Source organism: Jaculus jaculus, chromosome 2, assembly GCF_020740685.1.
Source record: "Jaculus jaculus isolate mJacJac1 chromosome 2, mJacJac1.mat.Y.cur, whole genome shotgun sequence".
Lineage (NCBI taxonomy): Eukaryota > Metazoa > Chordata > Mammalia > Rodentia > Dipodidae > Jaculus > Jaculus jaculus.
The window spans coordinates 132,344,733-132,363,545 of NC_059103.1; the positions used below are offsets into that span (position 1 = coordinate 132,344,733).

The 18,813-nt window shown below is 35.4% G+C and overlaps 1 protein-coding gene across 1 annotated transcript in view; it reads left to right on the forward strand.

The window, feature by feature from the left end:
* Nucleotides 1-18,813, forward strand: part of Nkain3 (sodium/potassium transporting ATPase interacting 3) — a 656,444-nt gene that overhangs the window by 123,204 nt on the left and 514,427 nt on the right. The window lies entirely within an intron of this gene.

An 18,813-nucleotide genomic window follows, 5' to 3' on the forward strand; every position in this document is an offset into this window, starting at 1 on the left:
AGTATTAAATAAAAGGAAGGAACATTTAAGGTAATTTTAGGAAGTAGAAACTAGATGAAAGATAAGATAGATGAAAGACAACAGATAATGGAAAGGGAAGGCAGCCTAAAAAAAATGAGGAAAAGTTATTTCTACATAATTAAGGCATAGAGAAGAGATATTAGGAGATAGAACAAAATAGAAAAGTTATAAAATCCTATAGATAAAAATAAAACGTTTATTATATATTATACACATATCAAACAATTATTTTAGTGAAATTAAGATAGTGATAAAAGGACACACCCTAACATTTTGAAGTATAGTTTGGGGACTATAGATAAAATTTTAAAATCTTCACATTATTAATGCAGTACAAAGATGAGTGTGTGTCGTGCTAACTTTCTGGGGAGATGTGAACAAATATCTGTTCACCACAGATAGGGTACTGATGACAGATAAATGAGTCCACCCAAGTCTAACTTAGAAAACCAGTGAGTTGTATGGGTGAGGGGTTATTTACAGGAGCATAGATGACTCAAAGAAATAGGCATCGTCATTAAGCCACAAAGCATGGATGATGACTCAAGAAAACTCCATCTCTGTAGCTCACAACACATCGTGCAGGTAGGTAGGGAGGTTGGAGAATCTCTGCGTTCAGCAGATTTTACTGCTTATATTACCTTCAAGATAGGCCTTGTGATTCTTATGTTTCAAGGACTTTCTTAGAATTGTAAGTTCTGTTTACATCTTAAGTCTTAATGAGCTTTCCTCCAGGATAAAATGCTCTGGTGCAGAGGAAATCACTACATAATTAGTGTGAGAAGAATACTAAATGCATTTGTGAAAAACAAAGCATATAAGTGTCACAGTCCTTTCATGTTATAGAGTGAATTGGAAACTTTGTCCTAACTTGAATCATTTCCTTTGGAATCTTAATCTCTGACCCTCTTTTAGAGTCAGCAGCAAAATATTCAGGCAACTTATTCCTAGAATGAATTCAGTTACAGAAAGTAAAAATTATTTCAACACTGTCATAAGATTAAAAGTAAGAAATGTATAGTTAAGTTTATATTATAAAAATATTATGACTTATTACATTGAACACTGATGTTTATTGACAATTGAGTACATAGTAATTTAAAACCAAAAAGGATGTAATGTAGAGGAATAGATTTATTCTACCATTTTGTGAACTATCAATTTGTTTTAAAGATGTGTATAACTTAAAGTACAATTCATACTGAAGTGAAGTTCATTTTTAGAATTAATTTGTAAGGTTAAGGGAAAATTTTAGATAAGTTTTATTACTATTAGGAATAAAAGTTGAAATATTGAATTGTTTGTAGAGCCTCAAGTTAATTTAAAAAGTTATCTTCTTCACTTGACCACTTCCACTTTGTTATGCACAGAAAAGCAAAAGTTTATTACAGTCATTGAACCATTAAATAGGAGTCCAGTAGACTGTTAAAGCTAATAGGTCAGGAATGAACAAGATCGATGTAGTAAGAGAAAAGTTGCATCTGCTAGTCAAGATGAACAGAGAAGCAATTATTTTGGGTAATTATCTCTGACTTTCCTCATCATAATTCATGTACTATGTCATCTTTAAAAGTTCCAGATTAGATTTAAATGAAAATGCCCTAACTATACTTTTCAAAAATACTAGAAATACAAAATATATTTGGTACATTAGAAAAATTGATTTTTATACTCAGCCTTCTTAGTTTCCTGAACTAGAATTATAGTGACAATTGTAGAAGTTTTGATATACTGGAATGAAAGATGAAATGAGAGGCTAAAGAAGGTCACAGTGCAGGACCCTAGATGATGCTTCAGTAGGATCTGTGTTCATAGTTCATGGGGAGTAGGAATTAAGCATTGCTAGCTAGGAAGGGTCATGAATATACCGTACAATAACTCTTTTCTTGAAGTACTAAAGGGTTTTTGGGTGTAATACAATTTTGTATTCCATAGTTTGGTGCGAGGGAAGCTCATAATGATTTCATTCTGTGTTTTTTTAAATATTTATTTGAGGGGGGGGGCAAGAGGCAGATAGAGAGAGGGAAAGAGAGAGAAGGAGAGAGAATGGGTGCACCAGAGCCTCTAGCCTCTGCAAATGAACTCAAGACACATGTGCCACCTTGTGCACATGGGGGACCTGGGGAATTAAACATTGGTCCTTTGGATTTGCAGACAAGAGTTTTAATCACTAAGCCATATCTCCAGCCCTCACTTTAAGTTTTGTTCTAAAAGATTTACAATTACAGGTCAAGTACTTAGGTTAATGGTCAATTTTGTATTTTTGTGTATGTGTGTAATATGAGGAAAGGGTCAAAGTTCTTGCTTTTCCCATTCTTATATCTAGCTACAGTATTCTTATTCTGATTATTGAATTACACTATGCACTTTTCTTGTCATCTGTATTAACAATTAATGATCAGTGCAATAATTGTGACTATATTTATGGATTCACAATCCTTCTTTATGGACCAATATATCTATCCTCTCACCAGTCCCATTCTCCTTATTTGGTGTGCTATGATTGTAAGCGTCTGAAACAACAGCTAATTTGATTACTCTAGTTCTTTCTTCATCAAAATTTATTTTGATTTTTCCCTGTGCAAATATTAACAGTAACCTGTCAAGTTCTTCTATAAAGTCTGCTAGGATTTTGATGCTAATTATACTGCATTTATTGTCAGATTTAGAAGAATTGACCTCAACTTCAAATTCATGAAAAAAATATGTATCTCCAATTCAGTAGGCCTTCTTAATTTTCTTTCAACAATACTTTGCACATTTCAGTTCATAAGCATTCCCCATTCCTTGTTACACTATTTTATAAATGTTGTACTTGCTATTTGGTGTCGTGAACCATGTTTCTTAGGTGGGGTGTATGTAGTATGTGGGATGTGATGTATGTGGAATGTACATGCTTGTGTGTGTGTGTGCAGATGTGTGGGCCTGCTGCGTGCACACTGAAGGCCAGAGAGGAATATGTTCTTCTTATCTATCATTCATTTACATTTTGGCTTGAGATGGAATCTCCCACTAAACTTAGAGTTGCCATTTTCCATCAGACTTGCTGGCCAGCAAGGCCCAATGATTCTTCAGTATCCAGTCACCTCAAAACTGGGAATACAGGTGTTCATGGTGAATCAAATTTAGGACATATCAATCTCTATCAGAACCTCAAACACTCTTACCAAGATTCATCTTCCCAGCCTTGTGAATCAATTTTAAATTCATATGGATACTATATCCTGCACTGTTACTGAAAGCATTGATATATTCCTTAGAATTATTTTATTTGTGTGTCTAATGTATAAGGCATGTATGTCATATGTGAATGGGTATGTGCAGATACATTTGTGAAAAAGTCACAGGACTTTGGGTGTCCTCTTCCACCTTATATCTTTTAGACAGGGTCTCTCACTGAATGTACAACTTGCTGTGTTTTGTCCAGGCTTTCTGGCGAGTGAACCCTAGCAATTCTCTTGCATCTGTACCCCACAACTCTCAGGGGACAATTGTGAACTTCTTACATGGATGCTGGGAACCTGAATTTTATAGCAAACACTTGTACTCACTGAGATATCTCCTCAGCCCAAGAAGCATCCCAAAGCTACTTTGTCTCAGGACATCAGATAACAATGACTTATTTTAGAATTTGCTATACCACCTGGTTAGGAAGCTTACCTGAGATTCCCTTGCATTTATCATTAAGAGAATGAAATAAATGCTCAAATATAAGTGATGAGTTATCCACAACTTTTACCAATTTAGTTGTTTGCCCAGAAGATATTTACTACATATATTTTGGAGTATTGGCATATATATGGTATTCTTTGAGGTGTTATAATTTTAATAGTTACATGCCTGTTAGCAGAGAGATCCTACACTATCTCTAAGATTTTTAGCATTTAGGATTCTATTGGCTACCTCATTGCTATTGGCTTTTGCTACCATTTTAACACTTACTGTAAAAAACAAATCTTACCATTTCCTTTGTTCTTTCTGTTGCCTAGCTCCTAAAAGAAAAGAAGAGGAAACTAACCTCAAGATTAAAATTCATTTGTTGATTTGCGGAATTGTTACATTACTGTAGGTGTTTATGTTGTATAAGTGAAGCATTTCTATCCTGAAGTATGAAACTATTTTTCCTTAGGAATACTACTCACTTTATAGATAATAACTCATTTAGAACTTTCAAATACTGCAGAGAGTTATAAGTGACAAGTACCATACCCAATTTATACAGAAGAGAATCGATAGCTGGAATTGCTGGGAGTTAGAAAGCATCACTATGATGGGGATTAGTATGGAGTCTGGGTCCCAGACTTTTCATTATTTCTCTATCCATGGGATCAGTCTCCCTCTACTAAGCCTTTGAAAAGCAGGTAAGTTTTATAAATGATTAACTATGCAGCTTCACATGATTGCAGTATCCTTCAGGCCAGCTGTTTTACTGCTATGGCAAAAGTGGGAAAGGAAGGCAACCAGAAAATAGAAGCAATTGGGCCTTGGATATGGGGAATGAAACAATAGTTGTAGAGTTAGATGGCCAACACTATGGTACCCTCTATGCAAATGATATGTGTTTTGATGGATTCAATACTTACACATTGTTTTTTATACTCAAAGAAGGAAATAAGTAAACACTAGGGAAAATCAAACTCAGGAAATAAGTAGATGGCATTTGAAGTCAGAGCTTTTACCCTCCTCTGAGGTGGATGTCCTTCGCCCTCTGATACGGAGTTTATGTGATTTGGTGAGTTTTTAATCTCAAAGGGATGACATAACTGAAAGTATGGCATAGTAATTTTGAGAATTATAAATGGCATTAGTGACAACTTAAAGAAAACTTGTCCCAGGTGTCAATAGAGAGATCATCTCAAGTGTTTAAAGTTCACAGATGTAGTAATTTAGTCATGATACTTTGGTAAACTTAACCATTAGTGAACTGTTGTCATGCTCTTTTCTTATCTTTGCTTTGATTTCTCAGAGGTTGCTAATGGATTCTTGAAAATCAGAGTTGATTGTGCCATTTAACGTAAGAAATTATAGCCACACGTTATGTGGCTAAAGCTACGCAACTTTTGTTTTTGTGTTTTTATTGCTTGAACATATTTACTCTCTTCTTCAGAAGATAAGCATAAAGCATGAAAACTATATTAGTTTTTCAGAAATACTTATACTAGTGATAATTGCACTTAGGGAATAAGTAATGTATGTAATTCCTGAAATAAATTTACTCTCTTACATAATTTCTCAAAGAAGATTCTGATAAGTCTTGATGACTGGAATGTGTGTCTGCCTCATCACTTGTTGAGGCCCCAGCACCTAGAATCATGCCAAATGTTAGCAGTATTTGTCTAACTGAAGGACATAGAAAGCTGAGCTAACAGAAGGTCACAGATGTTGAAATGTGAATTAAGCAAAGAAACATCAATTAATATGCTTGGGGTACAGAGGTCATGGGATTTATTTGGGAGATGGACACACTACTTTAGTAGTGTTAAAACCTGAAGTTTCCTTCATAATATAGTGGATCAGCTAGATGGCAAAGTAGAGAGTTGAGCAAGGTTAAACAAGACTGCAGAAAACAGGTAGGAAAAGATAGGTCTTGCAGCAGAAGATAGGGGTCTGACTTTGATGAGAGGTGGAAAATTCCTTTTGGTCATTCAGGAGAGAAGGACAAAGGAGAGACCACAAAAACTGGATGGTTGGGCAGGTTCTCAGATGATAATTGATATCTTTTCTAAAGTTGGATCCTATGCAGGAAGGGATTACCAGTGTACCCACAGGGCCATGGAGAAAGAAGAGACAAGGGGTACGAAGAAGGGTATGAGAATACTGTTCTTGCTCAAAGGAGTAAATGTGTGAGCATGCGTTTGGGGTGGCAGAATTTTATTAGAAGAGACCCACATGTAGAGAAGGAATTTGGGGACATTGTGGGAAGGTTGGTCATTCAGTCACATTTTTGGTTAGATTATTCCGTAACCACCGATGTCACCAAAATGCCAGAAAATTTGCATGGAAAGCAAGAGGAGGGATTGATAGTAAAGCCTCAGGAAATACTTCAATAGGAAGGGCAGACGGCAAAGTAGGGCCAATGCTGTGCATGCATACTCCGAAAGGTTTAGATATTCACGTAAGAACAGATCACAAACCACTAAAAATTTTAAACTAGCACTTCTAGTAAACTTGCTTTATATTTTCTTATTGATAAATACTTGTGTTTTGTCTACTTTTCCTTGTATAAATTATGAATATGAGAAAGATAGCTGAAATGTTTCAAAGAATATAGTAGTTTACTATCAGATTACAAAGAGAATCTAAGCTGTAGCTGTATGCACAAATACAAGTTTCAGCCTAGAGTTTCAACATCAACTGTGTTCTGGCTTATGTGCTTCTCATCGCATCAAAGTGATCTTGCACATGGGCCCTGTGTAGTTTCTGAATTCACAGTTCTTTAATAATCCAAAGCCTTTTCTAAAGTTCAATAACAAATACCAATGTCAAAATAATATTTGTTACATTCCTTTTAACATTCAGTTGATAATATACTTGAAAATATAGCTTGCAGCTGGTTATTTATTCAACTATTTTGGGAACTGGAGGAAGAGAAGTTATAGACATGTTGTATGTTTTACAGTATGAGTTAATTAATTTTCACATCTGTTAAGCCAGATACAGAATGATTACTTCAAAGTTTACAAATCTATTAGATCAGTCTATTCAACAAAAGTTTTACAGACAGGCTGGAGAGATGGCTTAGCGGTTAAACGCTTGCCTGTGAAGCCTAAGGACCCCGGTTCGAGGCTCGGTTCCCCAGGTCCCACGTTAGCCAGATGCACAAGGGGGCGCACGCGTCTGGAGTTCGTTTGCAGAGGCTGGAAGCCCTAGCGCCCATTCTCTCTCTCCCTCTATCTGTCCTTCTCTCTGTGTCTGTTACTCTCAAATAAAATAAAAAAAAATTAAAAAAAATAAATAAATAAAAATAAATAAATAAAAAAAAGTTTTACAGACAGCCCAGGGATACCTGTAAACAGTGAGTTCAAGTTCTTGAATCCCTGTAGAACCATATTTGCATTTCTACATTGCTAATTTTTTGGTAATGTGAAAATATTTTGCATTGATAACGACTTTTATTAATGCAACACATATTTCTGCCCTACTTGTACATGATTTTAATATTTATAACAATATGCTTGATTATGCCATATTTCAATGTCAGTAAAATTGGTGGGTGGAACAAAAATGTGAATAAATTATTCACATACAAACAAGAGCACTCTTGTTTTTCAAAAGCAGGTCATTGGGGAAATCATGGGTAGAAGTGAGACAAAAAAAGGAAATGAAGACACAGTGGCAGAAAAACAGAAGAGGAAAGTTGAGTTTGCAAGTGTTTCCCCTTACTAATGCACATGTGTTATGAATATGGAGTCAATTTACAATATTGAATTTCATAGAAATTTAAATAAATTGCAAATAGTAAAATATAGCAGACAATTGTCAGTCTCATCTCACTCTGTTTAAGGCAGTGAATAGTGAGTGAGTCTACCATGTGTCAGGCACTGTGCACAATGTTAAAAATGCAGACACACGAGGACCCTTGTGGCTTCAAATAAATGCTCTTATATCCCCTAACATGTACACATGTCCTGTCCCAGTAAACCTGGTTTGTAGAGCTGAATATGAAAACAATCCAATTAATTTATTAATGTGCTTGTATATATGGCAAGAATGATGGTAAAGAAGTTTAGACATATAATAACTATACATTTGTATGAGGCACAGTGTGATAAGTCAATATGTGTGTGCAATGGATGTGTGTGCAAATAAAGCACTAGCATCTCCTTATTTATCATTCTTTGTGTCAGGAATCTTCAAATTGCACTTCTCTATTTCTTCATGAAACATATTAACTATAGGCACCCTTTTGTGCTACATAGAACACTAGGATTTCATTGTCCCATGGCATTATATTTTGGCACCTGTCATCTAACCTACCTCTAAGCATCTCCCTGTCCCCTGACTTTTCATAGCTCCTACTGGCCATTGATCTGCTCTCTACTCCTGTGAAGTCAGTTTTTTTAGTTTCTTCATATGAATGAAGGGATGTGGGATTTGTTTTTCTGTATGTGGTAAATTTAGCTTAACAGTACTCCCTAGTTCCATTCATTTTGTTCAAAATGGAAGGAATTCATTTCTTACTATAGATAAATATTTCATTGTGTAGATAGACCACTTTTTTATTTTTTTTTCAATTTAATTTATTAGTTTTATTTTCAGCAAATACAGGCAGTTTGGTACCATTGTTTAGGCTCATCCATGATCTACCCCCACCCATTGGACCCTCCTTGTTGATGTAAATGGGTCGTGCATTATGGAGTTAGCCCACAGTTATTGGTACAATAAATGTCTCTGCATATCATGACCCAACATGTGACTGACATTCTTTCTGCCCCCTCTTCCACAAAACTTCCCTGAGCCATGTTGGGTTCATTTTTGGTCTGCTTCAGTGCTGAGGTGTTGGGGGCCTCTGAGACTCTGGCTCTCTGATTTGGTAGGAGTTGATTTTTCTCTGTGTTGGTCTCCTTCCCCTTTGTGCTGGTATCCGGTTCATCAGGAAAACATCACCCTTGCTTGTTTTGCCAATTGTCCTTAGTTTCAGTCGGGCCCCTTTTGAAGTATGTTGGGGCAGCTCTCTCCTTAGGATCTGCATCTATCTGAAAAAGAGAAGCAGATTCTCCAATGGAGAGTAAGTTAGCACCTGGAAAATTGAGATAACAATTACTTTTTTGATATAGAGTTTGATAGGTGTAGGCCCTCTTATACCCCGTGATTGATGGTAGCTTGATATTGGAGAGTGGGCTTATGTTTGGGTATGGTTCTGACTTGTTTCCCAGCTCCAGCTAAGGGTCTCATACCACTGAGGGGATCAGTTAGCCAAATCAAGAGCAGTTGGTTCCCTACCATGGCCATGTGCCACTATTGCACTTGTGTGGGCATCACATCAGGTTATTTGTTGCTAATTAGGTTAGACAATGAGTTTCTTGGACAGATATTGGTCATTACCCCCAGTCTCCCATGTAGCACCTTCTAGCAGAGACATGCTGACTGTCTGGGGACTGACTCTCTCCTGGCTTCCAGCCATGTCATTCCATTTTACATGTCAGCTGCGTATAGAGTCTTCAGCAATAGGGTCTGACCACTGGCCTTTGGTGGGTCATCAAGTACTCTGACAGAAGTCTGTCATTGTTTTGGGAAACTTTGTAGGTTTCTCTGATCAAAAGCTCATTGTGGATGGTAGCCCCAAGCTGGAAGTGGGGGTTACAGGTCAGTGCCCACTAAGAAATTGAGGAAAAACATAACTAATATACAAGAGTTAGAGAGGAGAGAGAGAGAGAGGGAAAGGGGGAGAGGGAGGGAGGGAAGATGTAGAAGATTTAGGTTAGTCTTGATCCTACCCTCTCCAGTGTCTTGTGGTTCACATGTTTCCTGTAAGGGTCTAGTGAAGGTTCAGCCATTTGGTCTGTCTTTTAGGAAGTGGAATTTTATGGTACCATTGCCATTTGGGTCCAGATTACTGTTTTCCACCCTCTAATGCCCTCCCTGTCCTCCCCATCCATCCTATTATCTAGTCCATGAGGTGCTTGCTGGGTATATAAGGTATCTTGGGTAGATTCAGGTTAGGTGTTGTAGATGAGTGAGACTATGTGTCGCTTTTTTTTCTGTGATTGGGTAAGTTCACTGAGAATGATCTGTTCCAGGTTCAACCATTTTTCCTCAAATTTCTTTGCGTCGTTTTTTTCTTACTGCTGTATAGAATTCCATTGTGTAGATATATCACATCTTTGTTATCCATTCTTCTAATGATGGACATCCGGGTTGATTCCAGCTTTTAGCTATTACGAATTGAGCCACTACAAACATGGTTGAGCAAATCTCTCTGGCCTGTGGTTTGAAGGTTTTGGGGTAGATGCCCAGTAAGAGTATAACTGGGTCTGTTGGTATTTCTATAGTCAGCTTTTTCAGGAGTCTCCATATTGCTTTCCAATGTAGTTGTAGCACCCTGCATTCCCACCAACAGTGAATGAGTGTTCCTGCTTCTCCACATTCTTGCCAGCATTTATTTTCATTTGATTTTTTGATGTTGGCTATCCTTATTGGGGTAAGGTGGAATCTCATAGTTGTTTTAATTGGCATTTCTCTGATGATTAGGGATGATGAACATTTTCTTAAGTGTGTGTTTGCCATTTGTATATCTTCCTCTGTGAATTGCCTGTTCAACTCTGTGCCCCATTTTGTGAGTGGGGTATTTGTCTTTTTATTGTTTAAACTTTTGAGTTCTTTGTAGATTCTAGAGATTAGGCCTCTATCAGTTCGATAACCTGCAAATATTTTCTCCCATTCTGTGGGTATTCTATTGGCTTTGCTTATTATATGCTTGTCTATAAAGAAACTCTTCAGCTTCAAATGATCCCATTGGTTGAGTGACTGTTTAAGAACTTGAGCCACTGGGGTTTTGTTCAGGAAGTCTTTTTCCATTCTTATATCATGGAAAGTACTTCCAAAATTTTCTTCCAGTAGTATTCGAGTTTCTGGTCTTATGTTGAGGTATTTGATCCATTTGGATTTGAGTGTAGTGCATGGTGAAATGTGTGGATCAAGTTTTAGTTTCCTGCATGTGGTTATCCAGTTTGTCCAGCACCATTTGTTGAAGATGCTATCTTTTATCCAGCCTATATTGTCAAATATCAAGTAGCTATAGTTGCTTGACCCAAAATCCGGATCCTCAAGTCTATTCCATTGTAGACCACATTTTTTATTCATACACAATGGGCATTAGATTGAGTCCCACTTTTGGTTATTGTTAATAGTGCTACAATAGGTGAATATCTTATCTGATACAATAACTTCATTTCCTTTGGATATACAACCTGCATTTGAAACACTGTAGTAGATGACAACTCTAATTGTATTATTTTTGAGAAATCTCTGTATTGTTTTCAATAATTATTATACTGATTTGTAGTGCCACCAACAGTGTTTGTAAGTTTGTACATTTAAGTTAGTAATTTTGATTATAGCCATTCTACCTGAAGTGACTGTGGTTTTGATTGGTGTTTCCCTAATGACTGTGATGCTGTGCATTTTTTCCTTATCCTGTTGAATATTTACATCCTCTCCCTTGATAATTGTCTAACCAGACCATTTCCGTTTCTAAGTTGGATTATTTTTTTATTGGAGTTTTGATTCCTCTGGTGGTTGAATGATTTATATTTTCTCTCATTCTATAAGTCATTTCTTTACTTCTGTGATGGTTTCTTTGGCTGGGCAGAAGCTCCTTAAGTTAATATACCCTCATATTTCCATTATTGTTTTTGTTTATACTGATGCTTTGAAGGATTTCTCCTGTATTTTTTCTAGTAGTTTCAGTTTTGTGTCTTACATTTAAGTATTTTTTCATTCTGGATTGTTTTCTGCATTCCCCAGAATTTGAAATCCTGATACTATATGGCCCAATCATTTACATATACGTATTCTCACATCTTAGTTTTTATTTTATTTTTATTTAATTAATTGTATGTCTTCACCATAGGACAAGAGTCAGTCTTGCACATCATAGTCTAATCCCATCACTCTTGCTATATTCTATTGATTAGAAGTAACTCTTGGCCAATATGTAGACTGAAGAAAGAATGACAAAAGTGTATGAAAACCAGGAGGCAGGGATCTTAAAATCTGATTATAACATTTTTTAAAATAATTTGGTCAGAAAGAACTAATGGCAATTTCTTACATTTTTTTTTCTAACAGTGCATACAGACCTTACATTTGAATATACATATCTACATATTATGTGTGTATATGTATGTATATACATGTTTTATCTGACCCTATAATTTTGTTCAGTCATGTGCCACTTCTTTGCCTGACACTTGGTAGACTCACTCACTATTCACTGCCTGAAACAGAGTGAGATGAGACTGACAATTGTCTGCTATATTTTACTATTTGCAATTTATTTAAGTTTCTATGAAATTCAATATTGTAAACTGACTCCATATTCATAACACGTGTGCATTAGTAAGGGGAAACACTTGCAAACTCAACTTTCCTCTTCTGTTTTTCTGCTGCTGTGTCTTCAATTCTTATTTTTTTTTTTTTTGTCTCACCTCTACCCATGATTTCCCCAATGACCTGCTTTTGAAAAACAAGAGTGCTCTTGTTTGTATGTGAACTTTAAGTTCATTAATTTTCCCATTTGCATGCTAATTAATGTGGCTGGTAGTTCTAAGATATATTTACATATTAGCAAATGGTTATAACACAATACAGGCCTAGTTACTGGTATAAATTTAGCTAGCCCATGGTAACAAAATAATACATTTACTTCTTATGGCAATACCCTTTTTTCTAGTATTCTATATGATGAACCTTTTAATCTTAGCTCCTTTGATCTCCACAGGCCATGGCCATCCCTCTCAAGGCCATTTCCTGTTGCTTTTCTCTAGCTGTTTCCCTTCTACCATAATTGTGTTACTATCTTAAGCCAAAACTCAAGTATCCTCCATGTTACATTGTGCCTTTATGCGATTACTTATCATTTCTCCCTTTTCTGGGCTACCGAATTATTAAAGAACTATGCAATTTACTTTACTTTAAATTATTTTTAAATAGTATAATTGTTTTAAATCTATTTATTTTTTTCTCCTCTAAGCCTATAAGTTCTCCAATAAGCATGTCTTCCTGTGTAACTTTCATGTAACATGGCATAGTTTATCTTCTTTTATCCCAATATTTAGTGAAATATTGTGAATTTTTTCTTAGGAAAGCCATGACTTGCACTGAATATCTATCCTCTATAGCTAACATTCGATTGAGTAGGACCAGTTGTTCAATAAAGGCTCATTGATATAATAACAGTCGCTAATAAATATGTAAGCCACATATCATTTCATAGCACATACATTCAACATATTAAAATAGAGGATACAACTGAATACAACTGTGACTGCTATAATATGTGAAGTATGCGTGTGAGCTCAAAAGAATAGTGACCTCATATAATTTTAGAAACTACATAAAATTTATATGAAGCCCAAGATTTGTTTCCAAACATGAAAAAATACAATGATGTATTGTTCAAGGTAAATGTATCTCTTTCTTTCCCATAAAAAGGAAACTATCATATTTAAAACCACTACTACTTTAAAATGTTATAGATTTGCATTTCAAAGCTGTTGCTTTCTGGGCTGTAACACTTGCTTTAAAACTGGCCTTGAGAAAGACTGGTGAATATAATGTTTTACTGATGATTGCAATGTATTACACTTCAAAACCTTTTTTTAAAACTTTTTAAAAAAAATTATTTATTTATTTATTTATTTGAGAGCAACAGACACAGAGATAAAGACAGATAGAGGGAGAGAGAGAGAATGGGCGCGCCAGGGCTTCCAGCCTCTGCAAACGAACTCCAGACGCGTGTACCCCCTTGTGCATCTGGCTAACGTGGGACCTGGGAAATTGAGCCTCGAACCGGGGTCCTTAGGCTTCACAGGCATGCACTTATCCGCTAAGCCATCTCTCCAGCCCTTCAAAACCTTTTAAATGAACATCATATATATACATACACACACACACACACACACACACACACACACACACATATATGATCATCTTTATATCTAAAAATCTAAAATTTTAAACTTTAGTAAATTTAGGCAAAATAAATATTTAAGATTTTTCCTTTCTCTATGACATAGCTGGTAGTTAATTCTATGTTTTAAAAATGGGATTATATTTTTAGCAATCTTGTATATTATTCTGGCAAATAAATCAAAGTATGCGATATTCCTGTTTTCTTTAAAATTTTTTAGGAAACTTTAATTAACTATTCATTTAGAATAAATTCAGTTGTGAATAAAATGTGTTACTTTCTCATCACATTGTCCATGTTGTTGATATTGTAATCATAGGCCAAAACTAGAATGATAACAATGGCATTGATGTTTGAAAATGGGATATGGATATTTGTAATGCTTTCATATTCAGGATTTAATTAAACTGAGGCTTTTCCTTTTTTTCTTTTGTTGTTTATTCTTATTTATTTGAGTGTGACAGAGAGAGAAAGAGGCAGAGAGAGAGAATGGACTACCAGGGCCTCCAGCCACTGCAGACGAACTCCAGATGCATGCGCCCCCTTGTGCATCTGGCTAATGTGCCTCCTGGGGAATCAAGCCTAGAATCGGGGTCCTTAGACTTCATAGGCAAGCACTTAACCGCTAAGCCATCTCTCCAGCCCTAAACTGAGGCTTTGAAATGCTTTTTAATTTTTACCTGAAAATTAAAGTAGTCCATACTACTTGTAGAAATCATAGAAGCTATTTATAGAGAAGTAAAAACTATATCAATCTATCATTCAGATATAAACAAATTGTTTTTATATGTTTTTCAATATATAAAGGTCTGTGTGAATATATGTTTGCATCTTTCTACCTCCAAAAATCTTAGGACCATAATATATATAGGCTTCTTGTTATAAAATACTTTGGATTGAATTTAACATTTTTCAAAGGTATGAAATTAGTATTTCATTTATAACATACACATAGAATCTATTTTGCCTCTATTTGCATCATCTATTTCAGATTTTTTCCCATTTTAACATTATGTGATTAAAATTGAAGACAATGTTTAGAATATTGCTTACTTCTCACGATAATATTCATCTACATAAAATTCCAATGGAATCATGATCTCTTAAGACTTTTTTGTCCTTTTAAAATACACTTAAAAGCTATATAACTTTACATATCCAATTAATCCAAGATGTGTCACAGTACACAGCCCAACAACTGAACAGATGTGCTCCATTTAGCTTGTGATTTTGCCCATCTCACTGTCACTAATATTAGGTATAATCCATTGTAGAATGTCTGATGATTAATTAGTGTTTATAAGTGGGTGCTAGGGAGATAGGTCAGTGGATGAAGCACTTGTTATTCAAGCATAAGGATCTAAGTTTATATCCCAGTGCCCCAGTAAAAATCAGGTATGGTGGCACTTGCCTTGAATCCTATCACTGCAGAGGTGGAAACAGTGGAGTCCCTAGGAATCAATAGATAGATTGTATAGTAAATGGGAGATCTCTTGGTTCAGTGTGAGACCCTGTCTCAGAAAATTAAAAAGAAGTAAGATTGAGGAGGTCACACAATACTGACCTCTAACTTCCACATATGTTTATACACACATACAATGCATACCCACAAACAAATGTCTACCCATACAGATATGAATACACATACATATTCCACACACAGCCACATGCAAAAATGTTTGCCATTATACATTGCTTAATGTGCAACTACATTTCATAAAGATCTTCCACTAACTGTGACTAAAGAAAGATTGTCCTCAATGTCAAGGGACATATGTTCCATGATTTTCACATTTACCATAGTCAATAGGAACTCAAAACTCTTACCTAAAATGGTATAGTATTTGCATGTAACTGATACACATCCAACCATATATTTTAAATCATATCTAGATTAGTTTAATAACTAGTCCAATTTAAATGCCACATAAATAGTTGGTATGATATCTAGAGAATACCACCACTACCACTACCACCACCAAAAACAAAACATGTAAACATTAAATGTAGATTCATTATGGCTGTTCAGGCTTTGACTGCTAAACCAACAGATACAAATGGTCAATTTGTCTTTTATTTTCTCCCATTTAAGGGTCCACACATAAATGAATAAATGATATATGTGTACTAGAAACACTGATATACACTAAGCTTTCCAGACCCTTGCTGCTGTGATCTCTATTACATCATTTATTTTCTAAAACAACATGGCTACATGACCATTATGGTCTAAAAAGTTATCAGGAAGAAAAAAGAGAAAAGCAAGGAGCTGATATCCCCTGTCTTAAGGAGGTCAGATCACAAACATGAGAAGATTTCTTAGAAAACTTATGTTCATATTGTATTACTCAGAGCTTAAACATTTAGCCTAGACTAATTGCTAGAGAAAGTAGGAGTCACTGTGTCTTTAGTTGTGATGTGATGGCTCCTGCAGAAATTCTGAAGTAGGAACTAAGACATGAGAGGAACTGAGTAATGGTTGTGAAGGATTATTACTCTCCTACTCTGAAATGAACTGGACATTTTCATTCTTTTATATATCTTTACCCATGAATTCCATTATCATTCATTACATTATTCCTCAGTGCCAATTCTTTCCAAGGGTAGTTTCATGTTGATTTGTTTGTTTTGTTTTTAGCAGTGGGCATAAGTTATTTTAGATAAAGACATCCTTACCAATTAACTACTATATAACATATTCATTTTAAATGTTTTGTTCACTTGAGTATGCGACAGTCCATATCTATACCATTTTATTGTTCCTGCACTAAAATAATTTTCCATCCTTCATATCAATATTTATCACTTGTTTCTTTTTAGTTTCATTTTATCTACATACTTTCTTGTTTACTTATTGTTTTCTAGTTCAAAGAAGAGAAATATAATTTAAAGTTTATTGTTATAGTGACTTTTCAAATTAAATACATTTATATATTTATTTATTATATATATAGACACAGAGACAGACAGAGAAAGAATGGATGCACCAGGGCTTTCTGCCACTGCAAGTGATCTCCAGACAGTTACTTTGTATTTCTGTCTTTATGTGGGTACTGGAGAATTAAACCAAGTCCATCAGGCTTTGCAAGCAAGTGCCTTTAACTGCTGAGCTATCTCTCTAGAGCTAGAGTGACTTTTTACAGCACATTAAAATTTATAAAATTTGGAATTTTCTTTTATATTCCATAATTTCTTTTTAGAATATGATTTATATTTTCTTGCATTATATATTGATGTTCCGTAATTACACAGTTCTAAAGAAAATGATTTTCTCTTATGATATATTCTGAATGTTTGAATAAATGCAAGTTACAACTCTCAATATTTTGACTATTACCCCTTTGTTCATTTTTTTCTCTGAACCTCAGAATCATTAGTTTTCTACCTTATTAGTAATTATTGAATGAATATTTACATATGTACAGTACTGTTACAGTTCACAAAATTCCAATGTATTTATTACTTTGTTTACCAAACTATATTTTAATTGAAAGCTAAAGTGAAGCAAGTGTCCAACTTTGATATTTTAGTCCTCAAAAACATTAGAGAAGACTATAAAATTTTAATCAAAAAGTTTTGACAAGGTTTATTTTCCTAGTAAAATAAAATCTGAGCTGGGTGTAGTGTCACACGCCTTTAATCCCAGCACTCAGGAGGCAGAGGTAGGAGGATCGTCGTGAGTTTGAGGCCACCCTGAGACTACACAATGAATTTCAGGTCAGCCTGGGCTAGAGTGAGACCCTACCTCGAAAACCAAAACAAACAAACAAAAAAATGTACTTGTAGTAGAATAAAAATACATTTTAATAAAGATAAATATGGTTGCCAGGTATAGTGGAACACACCCTTAATTTCAGCCCTCAGGAGTCAGAGGTAGGAGAATCGCTATAAATTCAGCCTGAGACTACCTAGTGAATTCCTGGTCAGCCTGAGCTAGAATACATTACTATGACAAAATAACTGACAAAGCAAACTTAAGAGAATTGCATGATTTATTTTAGCTCACAGTTTGATTGTACAGTCTTTCATGATAGGCAAGGCCTGCAAGAAGACTGTGAGGAAGCTGGTCACATTGAGTCCACTGTCAGCAATCAGACAGAAATGAATGCTTCCACTTGTTTTCTCCTTTTCATTCAATCTGAGACTGTATCTAGTGGAATGATACCATCCACATTCATGTGGAATCTCAGTTAAATGCAGTTAAGACCCCAAAAGGTAAAGTCTCTTACAAGATCAAGACTAAATTGTGATATCTTATAAAACAAAATAAAAAAACACATATTTCTACTCTGCAATGTCACTGAATAAATAAGCCCATTCCAAAAGGAAAGAATACAAGCATGGAGAGGAAAGATCCAGTCAAAGCAAGATCAGAACTCAGCAAAGTAAGCATCAAATCCTACAGGTTTATGCTCTACATCTGGATAACCCTACACCTTTAGTTCTGATACTTGAAGCACATATTGTCCTCTGTAGCCAGTTCAACTCTTCTTCTGGCTTCCTTTGGCAGATATTCTGAGATCTTAATAGCTTTGGCTTCCTGCTTAAGTTTCATTTTCACATCATGACCTCTCATGGCATCCTGCAGAGAATCTGACACATTGCCTGGCCTCAACAATTTTCTAGAACCTTAATGTAAGCTGCCATGTCTCCCTTACTCATAGCTTTCACAACTACAAACTCAGTACTATGTGGATGATGCTGTTAAAGTTCTACTGCCAGTTTGAGATGTAGCCTGGACCCCTTGGAACTAACTAAAACTAAAACTGGGCTAAAACTGAGGAAATATGTCTCTAAGTGATTGCCATAGAACAGGGATCCTCTGAGGTGAAATTCTTAGTTTAGCTTTAAATAGAATTTTCAATTTCACCAATTGGAGCCATTGATAGGTGGGGTCTTGCCCTCAGGTCACCTTTCCTATTGCCCGATTGCAGAGCACAAGGGTTCTTTTTAATAGTGGTAATCTCCTTAACATATTCAGCTAATTTAAATTTACTCGTGCTGCTTTTCTCACCAAACCACATGCTTTTTATGCCTTTCTGCTTTGCATGTTCTTTTTATTTACTGTACACCTGTGTCTTAGAGGTGAAAAGTGACCATGACACATTGTGAATGCTGTTGTGTCTTGAAATTTTCTCTCCAAAAAATGAGTCCATTGT